Source organism: Crocodylus porosus, unplaced genomic scaffold (genome assembly GCF_001723895.1).
Source record: "Crocodylus porosus isolate Cpor-Errol unplaced genomic scaffold, CroPor_comp1, whole genome shotgun sequence".
In the NCBI taxonomy this organism is placed as follows: domain Eukaryota; kingdom Metazoa; phylum Chordata; order Crocodylia; family Crocodylidae; genus Crocodylus; species Crocodylus porosus.
In genome coordinates, this window is record NW_017728923.1 from 14,110,532 (window position 1) to 14,122,986 (window position 12,455).

The following is a 12,455-nucleotide window of genomic DNA, read 5'->3' on the forward strand; positions in this document are numbered from 1 at the left end:
TCATGAACTCCCCTCTCCTTTGGGTTGTGGCCCTTTAAGGTCTCTCTGATGAGCCTCCTTAGCTTGTCAAAGTCAGCTTTCCTGAAGTCGATGATTTCTGTATTACTGACTGACTTGCCAGGTTTATGGCAGATGGTGAAGGTGATCAGCTCATGGTCATTGTCACCCAGCTTCCCTTTGATTGTTAGGTCACTGATTAGGTCGTCCCCAGTTGCTAGTACAAGGTCAAGCAGTGCTTTACCTGTCGGCCCATAGACTTCCTGCTTCAGAAAGAGGTCATCCACACACAAGAAAAAGCTTTGCAACCGCTCAGATTTGGCTGAGCGCTCCTCCCATGAAATGTCTGAGTAGTTAAAGCCTCCCATGGCAACCATACACTGGGAGCATGCGGCCTCAGCCAATTCCCTGGTGAACTTCTGGTCAAGGTCTTGACCCTGGGTAGCGGGTCTGTAGTAGACTCCCACCATTGTGTCCCCTGTGCCATGTTCCCTATGGATTTTAACCTAGAGGGTCTCAAGTTGTCCACCCTGGGAGCCAATGTCAGCTTTCAGGGACATGTAGCTTTCCTTGACATAGAGAGCTACACCCCTGCCCTTTTTGTCCACTCTATCCCTCCTGCATAGGGTATAGCCATCTATACCTGTGGCCCAGCCATGGGTGGAATCCTTCCAGGTCTCCATTATCCCAGTGACATAATAGTTATTTGCATTTATCAGGAGAACAAGTTCCTACTGCTTATTCCCCAAGCTCCTGGCATTTGTGTATAGGCATGCAAGTGTCTCCTTAGGGGCCCTTGCCTTGCCTACAGTTTGTACTGGGGCGGGGGGGGGGCGGTCCTTAAGTGCCTTCACCTGATGGCATTGCAAGGATTGCTCAGTGGGCCAGCAGTGGCAGTAGTCCCTCCACCCCCCGGCAGGCTTAGTTTAAAGCCCGGTGGAGCAGGTCAGCCAGTCTGGCTGAGAAGAGTCTCCTTCCCAGCAGAGAGAGGTGGAGGCCATTCCTTCCCAGCAGCTCACTGCCTCTGTCTCCAAAGAGCAGACTATGGTCATGGAAGCCAAAGCCTTCCCTGATGACACCAGCACTTCAGTCTATGGTTCACTACCTGGATCCTCCTCTCCCTCTTCAGCCCTTAGCCTGAGACTGGGAGGATCAAAGAAAACACCACCTGCACCCCCAGACCCTTAAGCCCCACACCCAAATCCCTGTGGCACCTCATGACCCATCTGGGAGTGCTCCAAGCCGTGTCATTAGTGCCTACATGGATGAGGCACATTGGGTAGTGGTCAGTGGGCTGGAGGAGTTTAGGAATCTTCTCCTCAATGTTTCAGATTCTGGCTCCTGGGAAGCAGCAAACTTCTTGGGCTAAGGAGTCAAGATGGCAGATTACCCCCTCAGTTCTCCTTAGGATAGAGTCTCCCATGACAAACACTTTGCGTTTGGTCTTGGGGAGAGCGGGGGTGGTAGCTACAGTATTGTCTGTGTTGCCTGCAGGAGCTGGAAACTCAGTAAGTTCTGCTGGGGCTGCAAGAAGTTTGTACCTGTAGCAGAGCTCCAGCAGGGCAGCAGCTTTGGTGTGGTGGGCCTTGGGGCCCTTTGCCACCTTGGTCCAAGCCCTGGGGTGGACAGTAAGAGAGGTCCCTGAGTTCTCCTTTGTCCTGAAGGGACACTGTAGTCTACCCTTTGCCTCCCAGGGGAGCAGGGCCTGGCAGTAGGAGTCTATCTTCTATTCACAGTCCCTGATGGCACGCAGTCTCTGGACTGTGGCCTGGAGCTCCTCCAGCTGGCATGCCAAAGACCCCCGTAGGGAGCAGACCCCACAAGGGGAGGTGGCCATGCTCCTGGACCCCAGAGCCTGAAAAAGTGACAGGCAGCCCCTGCAGCCAAGAGCCAAGGCTCTGTCTGCATGGAGTTTAGAACCATGGACTCCATCTGGGTTGTGGTCTCTGAGGTGCCAGAGCAGGGGGCGCAGACCCCCAAGGGGACCCTTGGGGTGCGGCATCTGCATCATGGTGCTGATGGGCTAACTGTGGCTGGGACTGTCTACCCTGGGGGGCTCACAGGCAGGGCCTTGGGCCCTCTCACATGCACTCCTGCAGAAACTCCCACACTAATTCGCACGCCGGGCCTAAGAGCACGCCTGTTTGCGTGGCTTGTTCGCGAGGCTCTGGTCACATGGCTCCCTGGGGAGCCGGGCAAAGTGGGAGCTGGGGGGGGAGGGGGCGTGATGCTCCTCAGCTCACTTAGCCCACTCCCAGCTGACTAGGTCCCTCCCTCCATGGGGCCCCGCTTACCTGCGGCCAGGCCAGGGTTTGTTGGGGGTACTGGGGTCACTACTGGGATCCCTAGGCTCCTGGTGGTGCAGCAGGCTTACACCTGCACATCTTGCACCAGAGCCAGGACCAAACTGAGGCTCATGCCTTTGCCAGGCCCTTTTTAAACTGTATGCATGCACAGAAGGGCCGGCCAGTGCCTCACAGTTTTTTGGGAGGCTAAAGGGGGTCCCTCCCCTCCACCAAGGGAAGGAATAGGTGGGTGACTGCCCCCCCAACCTGGCACAAGTGCCTGCAGGGGGGGTCACGCAGCTCCCTGGGGGGCTGGACCAAGTAGGAGCCGGGGGGGGGCCTGACCCTCTTCGGCCCACTTAGCCCACTCCCAGCTGACTAGGTCCCTCCCTCCGTGGGCCCCTGCTTGTATTTACAGCCCTAGGTTGTAAAAACTGTCTGAAACAGGAAACAGTTATCTTGCTCTGTTTTTACACAGCTCTGAGCAGTATGTCCTGGGTCCTTGATTGGGGCTTCTAGGTTCTATGACAACAGAGATCATGAGCAAACTCGAAAAGATGTGCAGCAATAGTGGAATACCTACCTGTCATGAGCTGACTGATGGTCAAACAGATGTGTATTGTTACAGTGATAATCTTAACTTTTCCATTTTCAAATAGGTGTTTAAATTCACACCCTTACCACTGTATGTGAATAGGCTTTACATTTAATATTTCCAATAGCTGTAAAATAGATCTGTACCATCATCTGGTAAACAAATTCATTCTTCCTTTCATTAAAGTGTCCCAAAGAGAAAAGGGAAGCTTTTTTTACTATTGATTTTTAAGGGCAGTCTAGCATGAAATTTTTGATGTAGTTGTTTTGAGGATTAAAAAGTTGAGCATGAAAATGTATTATTGATTCTCCACAGCAAAGTAGAGTACACTATTCATCTAACTCATATATTATTGATGAAAGCACTCAACGGTCCTAACCTTTCACTTGATCATTCCAAGGTAATTTTTTTCACAGGACCATCAACACACCACATTCCTAGGTTACATGCACAAGAGAATAGTGGGGCAGCTGCAGTGAAGTTGCTTAAAAGAGTTTTATCAATACTTACAGAGTGTACACACATGGTACGTGCAGATGTTTGCCATACCCAATCTAAGATCATGTGACTTACTTGTTAGGTCAATCTAAGTGTAACATCTGCACATACCCACACTGTCACATGGAAAAAATGGCTTGGACTGGATATGCACATATGGTAGTCAGAATCTCTCTTACACCTGTAGGCTTCTTGGACTTTGGGTTTGTACCCATCAAGCAACAGCTGTTGCAGCTGCAGAAGGTGGAAGTTCTCACAATTTGTGTTTCATCAACCAAATCTGGAAGCAGGGCAGGAATTGACAGATTTACAATGAAGTAGGGGAGGTCTCAGGCATTGCACTTTCCAAGACAGGTCCAGTGGTGACAGCACATTGACTGTACCACTCAGAGCTGTGGTTAACATAATCAGGCCATTATATGGTGGCTGTGTGATAGATTAGATAGAGTGATGCCATGGGAAATAGGTAGATTGCTGAAGTTACATTGTAGAATTGGCAAGGAAGCCTCTTCTTCTGGCATATAAATTAAAAAATATCTGTGAAATAATATGGACCATCAACCTGAATTGCATTCACATAATAATTCACTGGTAGAATATTATTTCTCATAATGTATTTGATGAATGTTGTAATAAACTTATAATACATTATTTGACAAGTATCTTTTTCATTATATGCTAATTTTAGTGTATAATTCAAGACAATATTTGTTTAGAGATCAGGCTGAACTACTCTAGAATCTTTTTTTTGTTTAAATTTTGTTTCAGAGTTTTCTTTTCGTGAATTTAATGTGGCAATTAATGCCAGGCTATAAGTGGTTGAAAAGGAAGTTCTGGGTAGCAAGAGTTGCTTCTTGCCGTGGCACCATTATTATGGTTGAACCAGGATGGGCTAGTTTTCATGCAGAAAATGTTATTCATTTTCTGTGCCTGTAACTAACTCATCCTACATCTTTTACATACAAAAACACTAATAATTATACTGGAGCAGATGTTCTCCCAGTTCCTGCTGCACACTCCTTATATATGTATAGGCTGCCACCAAGTCACCCCTGAACCTTCACTTCTCTAGGCTGAAGAATCCCATGCCTCTCAGCCTCTCATAAGGCCTGATCTCTTGACTCTGATCATGCATGTGGCTCTCCTCTGGACTTTATCAAGCTTCTTCAAATCCTTTCTAAAGTGTGGAGCCTAGAACTAGATGCAGTACTCCAGCTGTGGCCCCACCAAAAGTGGGAAGATGACTTTTTGGGTCTTGCTTGAGATGCGTTGGGAGATGCAAGCCAGGGTTTGGTTTGCATTGGTGGCTCATGTTCATCTTGTGGTCAACCATGAGCCCCAAGTTTTTTTTTTGTCATGGTGCTAGTGAGTATTAGCACTGACAAACCTATAAGTATGATGTGGGTTTTTCTCCAGAGGTGGAGCATCTTGCATTTCTCTGCGTTTAATGTCATCAGGTTTTGATTTGCTCACCTTGTAAGCCTGTCCAAGTCAGCCTGAATTGCCAGCCTATCCTCTAGGGTGACTGCGCTTCCCATTAATTTGTTGTTGTCTGCAAACCTAGCCAGTCCTCTTCTGATACCCAAATTCAGATAATTTATAAATATATTAAAGAGTACTGGTCCAAGTACAGGTTTTCCTCACTTTGTCCTGTATGTGATTTCCTGGAAAATGGTGCATAACTCAAATTCGCATAAAGGGAACCCACTTTACAATGTAACAAATAGTGATATGTTCCAAGACCTCAACTGTACTGACCTCCAGACCCATTTCTACCACTTTTACAAGACAATTTTGGTATTCACCAACAGCAGACAGTACACACAAGCACAGGGTAGTGGTGAATGTTACCATAATGTTACCATAACCACATTCGCCCTCTTCCAGTCCTCTGGCACAACACCAGAGCACCACGAGTGCTCGTAAAGCCGTGCCAGGGGTCCCGCAATGACCTCAGCCAATTCCCTCACTACTTGAGGGTGAAGATTGTCTGGACCAGCTGATTTGAATACATCCAGTCCCTCCAGAAGTTCCCTAACTAGTTCCTCACTAACCCTTGGCCTAGGTGCACCTCCCCTGGGGTCTAAGGGGGGCCCAAAGGGGGGGGGTGGCTGTTCCGGTCCCTGCTCAAGAAAGTGGAGGCAAATCAATCATTAAATATGTTAGCTTTGTTGTCTGGTGTGATGACTAAATTTCCTAGTGTGTTCTGCAGGGGCCCCACATTACCTGGAACCTTCTTTTTGCCCCCTATGTATTTTAAAAAGGACTTCTTATTGTCCTTGGTCTGGGAAGCTAGTCCCAGTTCCATCTCCACCTTGGCCTTCCTGACCGCCCCCCTGCGTCCCTGAGCAGTATAATCCTCCCTGGTGATGGCCCCTCCCTTCCATTGGGTGTACACCTCCCTTTTAGCTAGTGGACATTCCTGGATGCTTTTGGTGAGCCATGGGGCTTTTGTGCCCTCCTGGTCCCTTTGATCTGTGTTGGGATTACCTCCCTTTGGGCTTGCAGGATCATCTCCTTAAGGAGTGACCACTCTTCTTGGACACCTGGCTCCTATCCCCTTCCCCCCCCTCCAGGACCTCAGTGCTTCCCCAACTATTCTCCTTGGCTCATTGAAGTCCACCCTCCTGAAATCTAGGGCTTCTGCCTTGCTGTAGGCATTTGCCACCTTGGACTGGATGGTGAACTCCCACAGGTGATGATCACTGTCACCCAGGTGGTCGAGCACCTGCAGCCCTCTCACTAGGGCGTCATCGGTGGCCAGCACCAGGTCCAACAAGGCATCTCCCCGGCCACACACCCTGTGCACCTCCTGGGTTAGATGAAGGTCCTGCATTCTGGCTAGGAACCTACATGAGCGGTCAGACCTGGCTGACTGCTCTTCCCAGCAGAAGCCTGGAAAGTTCAGGCCACCCATGATGACCAGGTCCTTTGACCTAACTACCTCCATGAACTGACTTAAGAATTCCTGGTCTAGCTCTTCCCTTTGGTTGGGTGGTCTGTAGTAGACCCCCACCATTAAATCTCCTTCCCCTTAACTCCCTTGTATTCTAACCCAGAGCACTTCAGAGTGCCTCCTCTGATTCTTTGCTAATTGACAAGGATGTGAATTCCTCCTTAATGTAGACCCCACGCCCCCACATTTCCTCCCTGTCCTATCCCTCCTGTACAGCCTATAGCCCTTGATATTCGCCACCCAGTCATGTGTTGGGTCCCACCATTTTTCAGTGAGCCCCACTGTGTCTGGGTTGGTGTCAGCTAGCAGGAGGGTAAGTTCCTCTTGATTGTTTCCCATACTATGAGCATTTGTGTAGAGGCATTTGAGGCCTCCTGAGGATGTGTGCACTTGCCCCCTACTTTCAGCATTGCCCTGGCCCCTGTTGCTTACCTGCATATATGTTCCGCTCATAGGTCTAGGCTGGGCTGTACTTGTGGGTGTTGCTTGGTTTGGGAGTCCAAGGCTTCCTCCACCTTTGTCTTCCCCATCCCCCAATGAGTCTAGTTTAAAGCCCACCTGAGGAGATCCACCAACCTAGAAGAAAACACACGCTTACCTTTAGGGGAAAGGTGGAGCCTATCCCATCTGAGCATGTCTCTTGTCATGATGTGCAGGTCGTTGTCAAGGAAACCAAAGCCCACCTCAAGACACCATTCCCGAAGCCGCCAGTTGGTCTCTGTGATGCACATCACATGTCATCTTCCATGTCCGCTCACTGGTAGGACAGAAGAGAAAACCACCTGTGCGCCTATCTCTTTCAGCACGCCCCCCCCAGAACATGGTAGTCCACCATCAGGTGATCAGGGCTTCTTCTGGCCGCATCATTAGTACCCACATGGATTAGAACCATGGGGTAGTAATCGGTGGGCTGGATCACAGCCTGGATCATCCCCTTCATGTCCTGAATCTTTGCTCCGGGTAGGCAGTAGACTTTGCATGTCAAGAGGTCCCAGTGACAGATGGGGCCCTCTGTACCTCTCAGGATGGAGTCACCTATGAGAATCACTTGACGCTTTTTCCTTTGGGACTGCTTAGCTCCTTCGGCCTGCTCAGATCATGGAGAGTGTAGAGTTACCTCCTCTCCGGTTGCCTCCTCTCCTTCCTTCTCCTCCGGAGTTGCCACGGCCTCGTACCTGTTCTGCAGCTGGACTGGAGGAACTGGTATTGTTGTGTTACGAGCAGCCCTGGTTCTGGAGGTGACCGTCTGCCACTCTGCGGTGGAGGGCATTTCCCAAGGTGCTTCTTCTTTGGAAAAGGAAATAGCTGTCAATTTCATCCTCTGCCTCCCTGATTTCCCTCAGCCTGCTAACCTCCTCCTGGAGCTCCCTCACCTGCACCTCCAGGGCCCTAAGGCGGGTGCCTGTAGGACAGGTGTGGGGGTCCCCAATCCCTGCCGCCCTGGGCCTTGCTGGGAAACTCCCACAAGCCAGAGGGTGGGGGGATGCCAGCCCCCCCATTGGGCTCTGTCTGGGTGGAGGCCTCAGACAAGCCCCAGGTAGGCTGTGCCCACTGGGCAGGAGCCCTGGCAGCACTCCGTGTCAACACCATTGTAGAAGTTGCTGCTTGTTTATGGCTTAGTGCAGTGCCTTCACCCTGCCCTAGCAGGAGTCTCCCTCCTGGCCCTTTCTGCTCACTCACCGGGGCAAACACTGATGCAAACACCTGTTTGCACACTCTGTTTGCACAGCGCAGCTCAGGATCGTGGCTCCCTACTGGCTCAGCTAAGAGGGCTTCTCCTCCAGATCTGGCTGAGCTGTGCCTGGTCCCTCTGCCCGCTTACCTTAGGGGGATCAGTTGCTGCTGCTCCCACTGCTGGCTCCGCTTCTGCTGCATCCATCTCCACTTCAGGTCAGGTAAGGGGGCGCACGTGCATGCAGGACACACATGTGCCTGGATCCCTCCTCTCCTCCCTGCTCCTGGCTCCTGGCTTCACTAAGGTAAGTATTCTGCCCCATTCACTAGAGCCCACACTCCACCTCTATGGCGGGGCCTCAGGGTATTACACCCCCACAAGCTCCATAGGCATACCTGGCCCCACTATTACCAGAGTCTTACACTCCTATGGGCTCAGGTGCCTCTTCCTAGGCATGCCTGGCCCCTCTACCCAGTCTTCATGACCCACCAGATGATGGGGGAAGGGGTTATCAGGCACCCCTACCTGCCTTTCACCAGGGAGGTAACTGGCCTAGCATTTCTGGGGGACTGCCCTGCCATGGACAGCCCCACCACACCACCCTTCCTGGCAGACTGCAGTTTTAGGTCTTACTTAGGACCAAGCAGGCCTACCTGCCCTGATCTAGCTCCCTTATTAGGGCTCCTGGATGCTGTCATTGTGCTCGCTGTCTTTCATTGGACATAGATCTCACTCTGGCCCCTGTGGTGGGCCAGTAGGTGATGCTCCTGCTTTGAACCACCCACCTTACTACTCCTGATTGCCTTCCAGGTTCTGGGTGCCTCCCTGCTGGCACCTCATGCTCAGCTGACCCCCTTTCTGAAGTACACCTGCAAGCTTGGGGGTAACACCACCACTATCCAGAGTCTGGATTGATCTTGGCCCTGTGCCCCCTGGGAAACACAGGCCTAGTAGTCCTTGAGGGTACTTGACCCACTGCAAGAACTTGTGGTGCTTCCTTCAGTCTGAAGCACAAATAGTGGTCTCCCCTAGTCAGCCGAACCAAGAGGACCCCAAGGTATAATCTAGACCCTCTCCCAATAAGTCTCCCATACTAAGTACAAAGAAGAACTTTATTGATTACAAGGAGTAGGTTTGGAATAGGGTACAGGGTAGAGCAATATCAGAGAAATCCCTTAGAGAAAACAGTAGCATGGTAGCCTTTGATTACTCAGCTGTGTTACTGCAAGCTATATATCCAGTTAGATCTTAAGTAGCTTACTCGCAAGTATCATCCAGAGGCAGGTGGAGATTTCCTCTGGAGGTAAGCACTTCATTGACCATAAGTTTAAAGAGAGAGAGTGAGTTTCAGATTGTCCAGCTTCTCTGAGAGTTCTCATCATGGCTGCTGCCGGGCCTCCTGGGCAGCCCTTAACTCATATAGACCTTATGACCTTATTTACCTGATCCAATGAAGGCCAGCAGCTGTTGGCTACCAGCCAACCAATTTGAAATGCATAACTAGTTGCCAGGTAGACTGGCAGGGTCTGTAGCCCCCTCCTAGCCATGATGACATTGCTTAGAACAATAGGAAGTTTAAGCCCCCACCCAGGTGTATGAGGCCAATCATGTAGGTAGAGGGAGCAGGTTTCCCCTTCCCTAAGGAATGTATGCAGCTCTGGTTACAACTCAAAGTTACCTGAAGCTGATGGGGCTAGAGGTATCTTCCCGTTACAGTGACCACGGTAACCAAATTGTCAGATTGGTCACCAACCTGATAGCAGAGTTTGTGAAAAGGGAGAGATGGCATTCTGCCACAGCCCCATTCCAATCTTATATCAACCTGCATGGTGGCTGACCCCTACCCTCTTTGGCTGTGATGTCCACCCCCATCAAAGGGACCTTAATCCCTTACAGGCTCTGGCCCCCCCTCCAGGCCACTCAGGGTGCAAGATAGCTCACAGTGGCCCTGGCCTGCCCATTGCATTGGGCTTAATTGCCCTTTGGCCCTAGTCCTCTTGCACTGACCAGTACAAGGGATCAGAGAGTCAGCCTAGAAGCTGCTGACCCCCATACTCCAGAGAGGGCTCCCTCCTGAGTCCCACCAGAAAGCCCTCTTCTATTCCAGGGCTTTCACAAGCTATATTCATTCTCCTTCCCTCCCCACCACACCGGTCTTTCACTCATTGAGTACCTCAATTTATGTTTTCACTGGCTGGCTTTTTGACATGCATACTGGCTTCTGGCTTCTTTATTATTCCATCCAGGAAGATCACAGACCAACTGCAAACACTTCCTCAGCCTGATGAAGGGTATTTTTACTCAAAAGCTTGCAAATTTTTTCTAACTATTTGAGTTGATCTAATAATATATATCAGATTTACCAAAAAAAACCCTTGTCTTCCCATGTCCTTAGACCAGCACAGTTACAACCTATGCCCCTTAGCTCCATTCTGGCATTTGAGCATTCTAACTAGTTCAAAGTTAATGACAAAACATTCTTTGATTTTTCTGAAATAGGCCTCCTATCCCCAGCTGGCTTAAGATTGATTAGCTAAAGTACAGGAGACTGATTACTGAAAAAAATGTGTTGGCAGTGTTATAATAGCAACCACCCACTGACCAATATTAACATCAGGTGATGGACTTAGCAGCAAGCAAAAGAAATAACAGGATGCCTTTCACACTAATAGTTATTGAAGACTGAAGCCAAAGTGTGTCAGACAAGAAAGTGATTTAGGAAGAAAATTTATTCCTGGAAAAAACAAAAGTTCATTTACCTGATTTTCTCAGTTAAACCAGGTTAAAGTAAGAGTAATTCCACTGAAATCAGTTCAGTCATACTTGTGTATAAATTGGTGCAGAATCAGGCCTGAGAGCTTTCCTGGCTCAATACACTAAAGATAAGACCTCCAGGGCCTGATATTTGGTTGGTGCTGATCACTTGCAACTCTCACTGTTTGCAAAAACAAGGTACCTGAAGAACAATGTTCCTTAGGTCTTTGTTAGTCTGCAGACCCAAGTTTAAAGCAACTATAGCATTGCTTATATAGTAAGAATAAAGCATTTAAAGCAAAGGTTCCAAGGCTGAATACAGCTGAACCAGTTAAAGTAGAAGATCCTCTGCTCTGTGCTTTGGCAGTTGTCTCAACATTTTCCTTATTCTGCCATTGTTTTTTTTCCCCATCTCTTCCAGATTTTCAAGTCACTATTCTAAATTATGTTTAGAAAGCATACAATCCTTGTATCCATAGTTTCATGAAGTTCCTCCCCTCTCTTTTTTTCCTTCTGTTTCCTGTGGAGCTAGGGATGACCAAACCAATTTAGATTAAATGATAGCCTATGCTAGGGGCAAATGGACATTTTATATACTCCCCTCCTCTGGAGTTGGGTGGGGAACAGACTTCCCAGCCCCTGCCAGCAAGGAGCTTCCAGCACCAGCTCTGCAAGCATGGCACCGGTGCTAGCAGACCTTTATCTCTCAGCTCTGGCTCTGCAACTGTGGGGCTGGTGCTGGGGGACCTTTATCTTGATTTATCTTTGCCTTGTACTTGATTCAGAAAAACAATCTAAAACTTCATTGTTGATGCATAGAAAATTTACTCTAATTTCCCATCTAATTTGTCCATAGACAGTTTGGTTTTTTGAGTCTGTGCTGGTGTTTTATTTTAATCTAAAGAGCTCTTCTCTTTCCAAGTATATTTGTAAAGAATAACAGTAAACCCTCTTAATATTCATTTTGTTAAGCAAAACAAGCCAAGATCTGCTAATCTTTCACAAAAAACATTCACCATTATTTGTTCATTTTATTGGCCTTTTTTTGTGCCTGTTCCAAATTAAGTTAATTTTTTGATATTGGTGACCAGAATTGCACACAGTATCCTAAACAGGCTTTTGACAGTACCTTGTACAATGGTGCTAATATTTCTTCAAATCAGTCCTGCCTAATACATTCTGGGATTGTTTTAGCTTTTTTCATAATTGCATCACACAATTACTGAAGGACTTATGGTACTTTACAGTCCATTCTTACATCCAGGTCCCCCTTACTTGATATAGATGGTGTGTCTACATGTGCGCATTTACTGGGCAGTAACTGAAATTACTGCGCAGTACAGGTGCGTGTCTACACATGCATGCCCATACTCCATAGTAAATATGGTGACATGCTGATGTGAGCATATCATGCAGGTATCAAATTTATGCCTCATTATTTACTGCACAGTAACATATGTGTAGGCACATAAAGTTAGTCCCAAGTCAGTCCCCACACAGCGTTAATGTACACATAGATGTTGGCCTATTCCCACTTACAGCACAGTAAATTTAAGCCTGCATAAACGCATGTGTGGACATGCCTTCTATGTACCAGTCTCTTATAGCCAAAGTCCTTGCTACTGTTACCTAATGTCATGACTTGCACTTTGTACTATTAAACTTTATAGCGTTCCAAATGCTCAATTATACAAG